This window comes from Galleria mellonella, unplaced genomic scaffold (genome assembly GCF_026898425.1).
Source record: "Galleria mellonella isolate WM207_F2 unplaced genomic scaffold, CSIRO_AGI_GalMel_v1 utg63, whole genome shotgun sequence".
Taxonomy (NCBI): domain Eukaryota; kingdom Metazoa; phylum Arthropoda; class Insecta; order Lepidoptera; family Pyralidae; genus Galleria; species Galleria mellonella.
The window spans coordinates 14,885,137-14,898,851 of NW_026442130.1; the positions used below are offsets into that span (position 1 = coordinate 14,885,137).

Sequence of the window (13,715 nt, forward strand, 5' to 3'; positions counted from 1 at the left end):
GAAGGCTAGATGAGAGAGGTGGTGTTGAAAAATATGCGTCCTTTTTACACTCGAGCGTCGATGACATAAAATTCTTGGAGAACTAGATATACACTTACTGTGTGATATTGACTGACGTAAGATATTCAAGTCGCTGACTGTCTGCAACATACCTGTTTCTAAATATGATTTAGATGATAAAATTGCATTGCCTCTGAATAAGATTCTAGCGATTAGAATAACTTCCTGTAAATTACACTGCGTGGCTTAGAATTTTAGATTAATACTGTTGCATTCTTAATAAGCTGTTTTAACATCAGTACCATAAGTTTCTACATAGTTTTGACGTCTTTAAATTTCTTCTTTCTAACGTAATGATAAGGAATTATCACTGAGATTTAAAGACTTAAAATTACTGGTTATATAATTAGTATTATTTTGTTTAATTCCACTACCATTAGTATGTATGTGACTGCCAACACTCGAAGATTGACCACTAACATAAAACTAAAAACTAGTTTCAAGTGAAATGTTCACAATCAAATACTACAAATTCTCGTAATCAAGTACATCCGTTCGTGTTATTACGGTGTGATACTTTCGCCATTTTGCTACTTAAGTAAAACTCTCTAAAACTCTCAAAAAGGGCGAGCACAAATCTATTATGGAAAGGTCGTAGTGTCATAGACTTTGCTGCCTGAAAAAAACCCTCTTTCAATGATAATAATAACACTCTATCTATGTAAGATTTTCTTAAAATTTGTAATCTTTATTGAAGTACTGGAATTTACTTACCTAAAATTGGACCTATCAATAATTCTTCAATTCAAGAAGCTACATATTAATGTAGCTTCTTGAATCTAACGACAAAAGCTCAAAATTCATGTTTTAAAATGATTATAATTAAACGAAATAATATTAACACTTATACTTCTTTAGGTTTTTAATTTACAATGGAACAAGCTTAGCTATTTGCATATTTCACTATATATATCCTATACAGAGCACGACTAGCGATTACAAAATGCATTTGTTAATGAAATATGGAATAACTCAGTCTATTTGAGCTGCATTACGTGGAATCTTAGATTCCTACAATGTTACCGAGCCACTTGTCGACTCGTCCTATTTTAAATTTTAATAACTAGTTACGCAGATCGTAAATTATGATTCATCCAACCAGAAGATTCTATGAAATATCTCTGTATTTGGATATGATGAAAATATGGAATTCATGATAGGATGAAAGAAAGATAAGATTGTCTGATAAAATATATAAATAATTGATGGGTTTTCAACGACAAGACAACGATTGGACTTTTTGTATGTACAACATTGTGTGAAATGAAAGAAACAATGTGTCTACGATAAAAACAGAGAAAATGATAATTTCATATTTCTTGTAGATGTAAAAACTTATCAACTATATGTTTCACGAAGGTACAAGTAGAGACTTGGAAAGGAAGGAGATAAAAATAAATAAATTAAATTACTTATCATGAATGCAAAGTATTTAAAGCTGCATAATCACGAGTATCATCGTGCCCATTAAACTGCTCTTTATATGCAAGATATTTATGACCAATAAAACCACGTGGTGAGCATCGAACAGTAATTTTGTTCCTAAACAACAAGTTAGTGGCATCAAGTACTTGCTTCAAATAAACAGTGTTCATTGACCGAAGATCAACTGTGTTTAAATTTCATAACGATGATTCAGGATTTAAGGAGTCTTTGAACCAATCAGTGATATTTTTTTCTCCTATTTGATGTCTTTCTTAAACTGAATCTTCAGTTTTATAGTTGATTCTGATATTTATTCTTGACTTTCTTTTATTCTTGACTCCCTGTAGCCATCAACATTAGCATTATAAAAGATGAATATTACACCAATGGGCATTGGCCTTTCATTCTATTGAAGTTTTCTTCTTGCATAGATATATTGTGTGAAGGACTAGTGCGCAAATCACGTCTTCTGATATTCCGGGTATTGAAAACAAGTGACATATTATTGATTGCTCCTTCAATAAATGATGTTATTAAAATTTTGTACTTAGTAAAAAGTCATGACACAAACAATGGTACATAAATATATTTGATTTAATACGTATTATGTATAATTTAGGTTAAATTTATATTTTGGAAAATCGGTATGTTTGAATATTTTCAACTATATGAGTCTTGTAATATAATTTATTTCTTGTGGGGTTCGCATGTTGACTGTAAATATTCGGAGAAGCAAACTTCATATTACCTATACGACTCATCCTATGCCATCGACATGCAAAGCAGTAATTGGTTACAATTTAATATTGCATAATTAACGGACTGTCGGGAGGAATTTTTCCCATGTTCAATTATATATGTGCGAGCGAGTGAGCATGATGACTGTTATATTCTTGTAGCAATTAAATGACTGAATCGATTTCAAATAAAGAGCTCTCATCTCTTTCATATCCTTCGATCCAATATTTGAACGGTCAAGTGTTTCCCCGAAATCGAAAAAGTTAATTATTGCAGTATCCATTTAAGTATTAGGGTATTTTTTGTTTCAGAATTAAATTATTTAGAATCGAGAAAAGCAGTCACAATTACAATGAAGAGTTGTAGCCACTTTTTTTTTTATACAACTTAGAATGGCAAAAACAAGCTATCGGCCCATCTGATGGACAGTGGTAAGCGTCGCCTATAAACATGAGCAGTACCATGGACATAACAGAGTATACTGTTTCGCCCATAATATCCCCCGTGCATTGCCATTCCTGAGGACTCAGGTGTTATTCCTCTGTACCCAGTAGATTCACGCCATATCCCACCCTTCAAACCGAAACACAGCCATGCAAACACAACTGCTTCACTTAAGTTACAATCAAGGTGTACTAGAAACATTCTGAATATTGTTATTTATTTATTTATCCAAAGCACAAAATACATTGTATTAGGTTAGTTTCCATGAAGTGTTTTCTCCGAGTTCTAGAACAATCTACAAACAAAGTAATATCAATAATAATGCCAAGTGAAAAATTACAGATATAAACTTACTAGAACGTGTTATGTCAATAAGCTTATATGTCAATCTCTTATTCACAAATTTTATGCGTTTCTATTATTGATTTCTTAAAAGAAATACATGTATAGATCCAAGAAAAGATTTGGCGTTTTAAGTATCAAAAGTAAAGATTATTTGTTGGCGTGTTAGACTATTATTGAATGGAGTGCTAATTTATCAGTGATATTACTAACTTATTTGGATAGATTTTGGACAATATCTTATGTATAAGCAATAAATTTTGTTATAATTTTCTATATTTGTCCAAAATAAATCTGTTTTCTTTTCCTTAAATTCGAATATATGCAGATTCAAACTAGCATCTATTTGTTGCTGGCGATTTTGTTACACTGTTTGGTCCAACTTGAATTTATATGTTTAATATAGATGGAGATTAATTTAGAATTTGTGTAATATAAGGTATTATTATTAAATGTATGTTTGCTAGGATTTCTTAATTAAGTACATCTATTTTAGTACTGACGATTTGATTCTAGACGTTCTCACAATAGAATGCCTCGCATTTGCAACAAATCATCGAACCTCATGTACGCGTATATATTTCAATCTTCAATCATTTTCATGTTATAATGTGTTAATTTATTTCAAAGGAAGAATAAAATAAATTGCTCATTCAAATGTTTTTTTACATAACCTTTTATATTACAATGATTAAATTTCCGTTATCATCATTATTTTCACATTATTGTAACGAGCCTATCATGAAAAAGTTCATATCAGTTACAACTGTAAAAAATAACAGTATGTAAATGTTTGTTTATAATGCAATCTCATCGATACAATCGTCTTCCCTCCTAACTAAATTACCTATAGAGCTCTATTCACACGTGTTTTCCAACAACATTAATCACTGTAATCCTTTGTGATGAAGTCACTTTCTATGGCGCACAAAAAGTGCGCATCTCACTGGCACAACACGCGCGCACCACCGTGAATCCGGCGCAACACTTTTTTGATTGAAAATTAAAAATCTCATAGCAGGCCGTAATTCGAAAACCGAACACAATGATGCCAACGGATGTATAGACGCGCGAAAACAATTCGAAATTCAAACGCGGTCGTTTGCCGCGGCTGCGTGTGCGCAACTGAGTAGCGGCACGGAGGCAGTGCTGCAAAACGAAATGGTAGATAGACGTTCGAGCGTAACAGAAAAGGGCGGATAGATCGAAAACCCCATCCCTTTACAATTGAAATTTGAATTCTTTATTTTTGTTATTAATTCGAACAGGTTCTACCGCGAATATGTCACGCATCGATATGAATCGTCATACTCGTAAATTATTCGGCCACCGGTCGCCTCTTGCCGTTTAATTAGCATCGACTAGAAAGTCTGAGATGAATTTAATCGATATTAATAACTTGCGGCGCTCTTGATAGTCGTTTAATGGAGTTAAGGCCAAATAATAGCTTCGATGATTGATTGCGAATGATTTTCACTTCAGCCTTCCTGCGTACAATGACCATTATAACTATTAAGTATTTTAGTTTGTTTATTGCTCATTTCTATTTAATTTGATTACTTTTTCTGTGACGTTTTCATTAACTAGCTATTGAAAGTGATCAATAGATTGATGTATAATGAAATATTTGATAAATTCTGTGATATCTATATAAATTTTATTTTTATAGGTATAAATTTTTTAAAGTACATTTTTTAAATGCCACACTTTTTATACAAAGTTTCTGAATGGACTGGTTTGAGGGAACTCAAAAGAGGCAAAACTAAAAGTATTAAAAAAATGAGACCCAATAATGAAACAATACAAGTTTAATAACAATACAATATAACTAATACATTTTAAAATAACTTACTAATAGAATGCTGCACTATTCCTGAATAAGATATGAATGCGTTAACACTAGCTAAGTCATATTGGAAACAGCTGATTGGAAATGCGTTAAAAGTTTTAGAACAGCAAATGTCGACTTTAACGACGTGCTTAATAAAAGGGTTTAGTGACTGGACAGTGAACTGAAAATGTATCTACTTATATCCATAGGCAGGTGGCTGGCCATAATTATGTGGTCGTACACACAACTAACGGAAACGTGCCTAGGATATACGTAATACATTTATATAGACTACAAAATTCTTTGGACTAACTGTTGTTCTCCTAAGTAGATACCAGTTCCATGCCTATTTCTGTTATAAAGCAGCAATGCACATACTATTGTGTTTACATCTAAACGGTAAAGCTGGCCAGTGCAATCTTCAAGTCAATGGCTATAGTTAATGTCTTCAGAAGCCGAGATGCACAAAAAATGCAAAACTTTATGACACTTTCTTCCAGGCGTTACCACTATTTGGAATCAACTTCCAGCAGCAGTATTTCCGAACCGATATGACATCATAACCTTCAAGAAAAGAGCATATTCCTTTTTAAAAGGTCCGCAGCACACATGCAATGCCGTTAGTGTTGTGAGTGATCATGGGCAGTGTTAGTCACTTACCTTCAGGTGAGCCGCATGCTCGTTTGCCCGCTGTGTTGTAAAAAAAGGACATTATAATTCGAGATGTTAACCTTTTTAAAAGACGACCATTTTGCACTTACCAAATGGCTACATTTACAACTCCATCACTATCTGTTTGTTTGCTAGTTCAGAGAAGTTTGTAAAAACGGAAACTTCGTTTACATTCTTAATTTGCTTAGTATTTGACGCAAAAGCAAACGGATATATTAGACAAATACACTTTTATAATAAAAGTGCATATTTGTAAGTAGTCCTAAAACGTCCTGACTGTAAAGGAATTGCAGTTTAAGCTACAATTATGTAGTTTTATTAGGAACACAGTGTTACTTTAAAACTATATTTGGTCCATCGATTGCCTGATAAACGAATATTGAAAACGATAAATCCTTTAAAGTCTCGTGTTAACAAGATTTTATTGAGTTGAGAGATTCATCTTACGATTGCAAGTCCTTCTTTGAATAAAATGGAATAAGAAATAATGGATCAAAAAACGAATTTTCATCGCAAGTAATGTTTTTTTCCATATCTTCCAGAACAATACCTGAATATACCAAAATCTATTTCGTACCGTCCAGTCGTTTGATTTAACATCATGGTTTCTGTTACTCATTGCTTTTAGCTGATCTTTTAGCGTCCATCGATTCTCTGCAGCCAGTTGTGATGGCTTCTAATAGTTCTGCAATACATTTGCCTTACAGATCTGTTGATCTGACACCATTGTGCCAATACTTCACAACTCTTGATGGTTCTTAGAGCGAAAAGACCGGCTCGTTGTACCTTGTTAATTTTCTGTTAAAGAAATATCTTACAAACTATGGGTATTGATGACTTTGGTTCTTCTACAGATATCTTCGCACGGTTTGAGTAATGACACTTTTACGTCAGTCATTTATATTTCACTTTTAACTACGTAGATTTATTTGTATTTAGTATTATCTTTAAGTGATTTACTATTCAATTGATCCCAAATAAACCTGTCGTTTAACATTATTTGTATATATATATATATATATATATATATATATATATATATATATATATATATATATAGTGTATTTCGGTGAAATGTATGTCATTCGGACAATTGTAAATCGAGTAAATTAATCATGAACTTGAACATTTACGAGTATTGATGCACTAAAACTTGCTCGGTGGGTACAAGTAGACAGTTCGCCTGGATACCGGGCGTTTATCACAAACCAGTCGAGTTTACTTTCTAAAGCGTTCGATAATTTGAATCCAATAATATATTTTTACGTCGAATGGCATAATAATTTATGAATTAAATTACTCACAGCGAGTAATTTACAGTCGATAGTCAAAGGGGCACCAAAATTACTTTTAAAGGTGTTAAAAGGAGAGTTATGTTTAATAATGAAATATGTTTTTATTTGTTTGTATTTATTTATGTGTATATCTATTATAGAACGGTTACAGCTGTAGTAATAACAACTGCTTTTTAGTAATGGCCATATGGCCCCAGCATAGAATAGGCCACCCCTTTAATTCCTGTGGGTGTTATAAGAAGCGACTAAGCGAGGGATGAGCAGCGGGGTCCCTCTTAAAACACCTCTAAAGCCTAACAGCGGTTGCCAATCAGGTTGCTTGGCAGGCGAAGCGTGGCAATTACTGGCAAAATCCCCCCCAGGGAGAGGCTTATGTTCAGCAGTGGACAGTTAAGGGGTAACATCAAAAGGGGGTAAAGAGGTTTCTTCAGGGTCGGCAACGCGCGCGTAATACCAGAGGTATTGAGGTATTGAGGGATATTATAGGTACAATAGACACATATAAAACATGACTAGTGTCACAAGGTGGTCCTTAACGCTCAGACAAAATCATTGAAGTAGAACAGTTTAAACCTTTCACGAACTCCCCTTTTGCATTAATGATTATGGATGTTTAATTAGATGATTAAATGTTAGTATTAATATATATTTTTTTATACAACTTAGAATGGCAAACAAGCTGACGGTACATTTGAAGGAAAGTGGTAACCGTCGCCTATAGACATGAGCAGTACCATGGACATAACAGAGAATACTGTTTCGCTCATGATACCCCCCATGCGTTGCCATTCCTGAAGACTCAGGTGTTATTCCTGTGTACCCTGTAAATTCAAGCCATATCCCACCCTTCAAACCGAAACACAGCCATGTAAACACAACTGCTTCACGGTAGAAACACGAATAGGATAGAGATACCCAAGCAATTGACTTTTGTACAAAGTCTCCCTCTGGTGATTATTGAACTGTTAACGTCTAATGCGACGGTTACCACTTTCCATCAATTGGGCGGTCAGCTTGTTTACCATAACAGTTCGAATATAAAAAACTCAATATGCCTTTTGCAACCGTTAAATCAACAATTGCATATTTTACCATAAACTACGAGGATTGTAAAGCAATAGTGGATAAGGTGAATGAAGTAGGTAGACTGGTTTCGTTGCAGGAATGCGCAGAGTACCACTCAGGGTGGAGCCGCAGCTGGGATCATTTGCTACCACGCAATCAACGTAATCACTCGGATGATTCGATCGGGACCACTACTCGTGGAACACGTCGGAGCGAGGCGATCAATAATATAAAACCACTTGCGGTGTTGTTTCGTAAAATTTGCTATGTTTTACTTTAATTTATTGGAGTCACGCTTAAATATTAAGAAAGAGCACGAGAATGAGTGCTAATTTAAGGCTGAACCGGTTTTAATGGAATTTGGTTCCTCAAACATAATGTTAACTAAAAATATTGTAATAGGAAAATAGTATAATATTAAATTTCAAAAAAAAATATTCCTTGATGCTAATTTGTAATTATACCAACTTAGAAATTATGATATCAGCTTTTGTTTGAAAAGAGCAACGGTCAAGGTTCGTGGATCATTCTTCTTGACGGCTTTCCAAATTGTACATTAAAAAAAACATATTTTAAATGATTACACCAATTATGTACTTGATATCGATTGTTTGAATTCAATGACGAGTGATTTCCTTCATGTGGAGCATGAATTTATATTTTATTTTATTGACTGTAATGATTAAACAATGAGATATAATAGTACCTGCAAGTTTAAATGTATGAGAAGTCCTTTATCTACTCTGTTATTCGATATTGATCAATATTTCTTTCCAATAGAGGTTCATTTTCTTTCCGTTAATTAATAAGATTGAATTTTGAATAATAGATGGGTACGTAGCTAATACAGATATTTGGTTGTTACTGAATTACGGCCGATCAAAAACACCTGAACACATGCTTGATATTTAGTACATAAATAGAGCACACCGAAAATTAACACAGGCCGCATATTTATTGTTTTTGTGTTATTATTTATCAAAATCAAAACATGCATCACTATTTTTTCTTTTTGGCTTCCCTTCACAATCCTAGTCTTCTAAGTTCCTTTCGCCAATATACCAGGAACGGAAATTGAGAATATATATTCTCAATTTCCATTCCTGGATCCCTTTTTCGTCCACATTTTTTTTTATACCACTGAGGTGGCAAACAAGCATACGGCCCACCGGTAAGCGGTGACCGTAGCCTATGAACGCCTGCAATACCAGAGGTATTACGCGCGCGTTGCCGACTCTAAAGAAACCTCTTTACTACTCATTCCATAACCTGAGTGTTCGTGGGAGAAAGCATCTCTGAAACCGCGTTGTACGCGACCATTTAGGCTGTAATGTATGAGGGTGAACTCCCTGTCGATGGCGATGACATTAACAATAATCTTACTTTATCAGCCGCCACCAGTAATTTCCCGTAAACCAACCCCGTTAATTCCTAGTAAATTAACTACAATGTTCGAACTGGCCTGACTTCATCCTCACCTATCATCCCTCACTGGTATCTTCCAACATAAACCAACGCAGGCGGGTTTACCATCCCATTTCTATCCATCATTTTAAGTCGATCTCTCTACTAACCACCGTTACGCCGCACAAGAACCGCAACGGGATCCGTAAATCACATCTTCAAGTAAAACAATGAGTCGTTGCCCTCGAAATTTGTATGGCTACCATGCCATAGATCTGATATAACAACTTGAACCATTTGCGCCAACATAAAGCTAACTTTCTTAAAATTCTATACACATATTTCCTACATATTTAACTGCAGATCACGTTTACGGATATCTTTCTAAATTAAATTTGAAAAAAAAAAGCGTGTTCCCTTCATCTTAAAACCTCGGATACTTAAACCTAGCGTGAAAAAGCACTTTGTGAGCCGGCATAATGTGGCCAATCGTTGAGAGTAAATCAATCTCTTTTCGGTTGGTTGTATTTAAGAACCATGTCGTCTGTGTGTTCGCTCAGAATGTTGTGGTCACATGACATGATATTTTAAAGCATGCAGGTGCAAAGGAAGATTTTTTTTTCATATCACAGCGGGCATTCGGCTCACCTGATGGTAAGTGACTATCGCCGCCCATGATTACCCGCAACACCAAAAACATTGCAGGTGTGCTGCCCGCCTTTTAATAAGAAATATACTTTTTCCTTGAAGGTTATGATGTCTTATCGGTTCGGAAATACTGTTGGAAGTTGATTCCAAAGCGTGGTTGTACGTAGAAGGAAGTGTCTTGAAAAACGCACGATGGAGGACTACCACCTCTGCCGCCTTAGATTAACCTATTATAATCAGATATACCGCACTCTTCACTCTATCTACTTTCCCCCACGCACAACCACTCTTTGGAATCAACTTCCAGCAGCAGTATTTCCGAACCGATACGACAACATAACCTTCAAGAAAAGAGCATATTCCTTTTTAAAAGGCCGGCAGCACACCTGTGATGCTGTAGGTGTTGTGGGTGATCATGGGCGGCGGTAGTCACTTACCATCAGGTGAGCCGCATGCTCGTTTGCCCCCTGTGTTGTAAAAAAAAAATCTGAGGAAGGAGCAATTCTTCGAAACCAAATTGAATGCTTGAAACAAGTTATGAAAATGGATTAAATCAAGAAATGCTATTAACTAATTTAGATTGACATTCTAACTTCCACTTCTTTCTTGTTACTCGCTAGTTTTATCTGTACTAAACCAAGTGAGTGTATGTATATGAATTCCGCTGCTAGGTCTGAGGAAATCAAAGAATACAGAGGAATAACATCTGAGTCCTCAGGAATGGCAACGCATGGGGGGTATCATGGGCGAAACAGTATACTCTGTTATGTCCATGGTACTGCTCATGTCTATAGGAGACAGTTACCACTTTCCATCAGGTGGGCCGTCAGCTTGTTTGCCATTCTAAGTTGTATAAAAAAAATACAATTTTTTTAAATCAACAACTATATCTCATATATTGAGGGGTGTCGTTAGTAATTGTGTCTAACAGCCTCAATGCTAGCAATATACCCTGTCAGGTCGACCTCCTTGCTTTCTTCTGGACACCATCGTGGTTAATTCTTGATGAATTCGTCACGAGGAGCCAAATGGCCTGCTTTCATCCTCACCTACGATCTCTCACTGGTGCTCCGCCAACGTATACCTATAACGTACCCCCTTACGTTATAGGGTTAATATAGCTTGACCATTTCATCTTCACCTCCAAAGTCTATATTGGCTTTATTTCTTTGTTTTGCTATCGTCGTTTAAAAAAACAATCAAGAAATTGATTAATTTCTCCCCACTACAACATCCGCCACGCCGTAAGCGGGAAGCAAGTATTAGACAACGAGCAAAAGGCGGTGCAGTCGCTCGACAGAAGCAGAAGGGAACACATCGGTCTCTGTGTAGTTTTACTAAGTGTAGAATATTCAATTTCATTTATAAATAGAAAGTACCGTTATGATTTATTAAACTTTAAATTCATTAGTTGTTTTACTGATTAGATGTCATTTATAGAATTAAAACTTAGTAACTAGGTTATTCAAAAATATTAACGTTATAATTGCCTAATTAGAATTACAACGGTTTAAATTTATTATTGTCCTAATTTATATACTTAATTATTGATTATAGTGTTGTTAAAATTGTCAATATTTCCTATATTATGGCTTACTATGTGATATATTAGAATAAATGCATTAATCCTAAAATTGTTTTTAGTTTGTCATTTATCTGTATTTATAAGATGGTAATTAAAGAACTTCTGTTACATCAGCTGCGCAAGCGTGATTACTAAAACATGGCGTTATGATACACTTTTTAAGGAAAATATGACAAAACACATATTAATCAATGTAAAATATATTCACCGTTACTAAAAGTTGGCAAACTCTAATCCACTTCGATCCAATTACACGAACTGTGTATGGCACTGTTCAATTATTCAACAAGCACCATATTTTCCAATTTACTGTATGATTTGGTGGCGTCCTAGTTTGATCTATATCTATAAAAGCATTAGAAAAATATATTTATTTATTTATTTACACATTATTGCACCATTTATAAAATAATAAATACATTTAACTGTAATAAGAAATGATACAAAAGACGGCTTTGTCGCTAAGCAACCTTTTCCAGACCTTACAGTATATGTACACATACAGTACATGTATAATTTTACTATTTAATTATTTGAGATTTTCATTTGACGAGAAAAAAAAGTGTTACCTATCATCTTTTAATCAAACATCCACTTGTAATCATTAAGATTGTTTTCAACAAAAAAAACGGACTTTAAGTCGACGATTTCCTTGAAGATAAATGTAATAAATTTCCATAATATTATAATTTTTTACTATAAATGTGACATTGTTGGTTTTTTTTTATATATATAATTTGTTGTTTCTTATATAATTGCAAATTTATATACCTCGATATATGGGGTTGATCATAGAGGATTTATCTTGTTTTACCATCCATTGTTACCTATGTATCACAATTTAAATAAATAAATAAATAAATAAGTGTAGCAAAACCAGTTATTTTAATTTAAAAACCAAACTAATGAATTGATTCAGTAAAAATTTCTATGGGATCCATTTGTAAGTATATTTAAAAAAAAAAAGTGAATATTCCAAATCTATTTAAAACTAATCGAGTTATGAGGTAACAAACATAAAAAAAAAACAGAATAGAGTACCTCCTTCTGTTTGAAGAGGATTAATCATGACTAAATTAAAATTTGAGACTATTAAAAAAGGAATATAGGAATAACCTTTACCAATATAATTAAATTAAAAAATAAACATATTTCTTTTTTTAAATAAACACAGGACCTAACAATAGGTTTAGAATCTGCAAAGATGTTTATTTCTTATACTCTCTTGCACTACTGTTACCCAATCATTAAATTCGTATGCCACTGCGTTGGCTTGACTGGAAGAGATCTCACTTGGAGATAAGTTCACCTTCGCTCACATTCTCTAATTATAAATATTACTGTATTTCTGAGTGCAATAAATAATATAAGATTATCGCGTTGTATATAAATAAAAATAATACAGACAAATTTGAAAAGAAAACCAGAGGAAACCGGTAAACAGGTCATTTGCACCTCTATCCAACCCTCTATCAACTTTTATACGCAGCTGCTTCGCCCGCATAACTATATTTTGGTTTTAAGGATATGGCAATGAAATTGCAAAATACGGACGCATAATATGGCATTCCTCAAAAATGGCAACCCACGTTTTAGGGTTACAAGTGATAGTTACCATTTTCCATCAGGTGGGCCGTCAGCTTGTTTGCCATTCTAACTGTTATTTAAAAGAATGTCATAAATATACTAACCGAGCCAGGAATCTGAACCTAAAGCACATGTAATGGGAGGGAAGGGAATGTTAGTAATGGAGATCTAACAGCTTCATAGCTAGTAATATACCGTATCAGGTCGACCTCCACACGGTTCTCACTGGAAACCATCTTGATTAATTCTAGTGGAATTCATCACAATGGACCCATCTGACCTGTTTTCACCCTCACTTACCACTTTTCACTGGTGCCCCGCAAGTGTATACCGGTAGCGCAGGCGGAGTTACCATTCCATTATCACTCATTACAAAAAAAATCGCATGTATCTTCAATATGCAATGTTACAAATGCGCTACAAGGTTTGTGAAGCATTTCTTAATCAAGCAGCTATGTGCCTCGAGTTTTCCAATAAGCATACACTTGTACCGATACCATGCCGTCCACGCTCGCAATGTTAATGGCGCCATCTAAATTCCATACAATTACAGTAGGACTTAAAAACTGTGTTGCATCCACGTAACGAGGAACAACCACTCGGTCATACAGAACTGGTT

At 34.4% G+C, this 13,715-nt stretch overlaps 1 protein-coding gene across 1 annotated transcript in view; it reads right to left on the minus strand.

The window, feature by feature from the left end:
- The window catches only part of LOC116413058 (protein espinas-like), a 224,820-nt gene extending 220,678 nt beyond the window's left edge, over nt 1-4,142 (minus strand). Inside the window, exon 1 of the mRNA XM_052899754.1 lies at nt 3,857-4,142. The gene's annotated coding sequence lies outside the window, so the exon portion shown is untranslated. The remainder of the gene's footprint in view (nt 1-3,856) is intronic.
- Nucleotides 4,143-13,715: the final 9,573 nt, after the last annotated feature.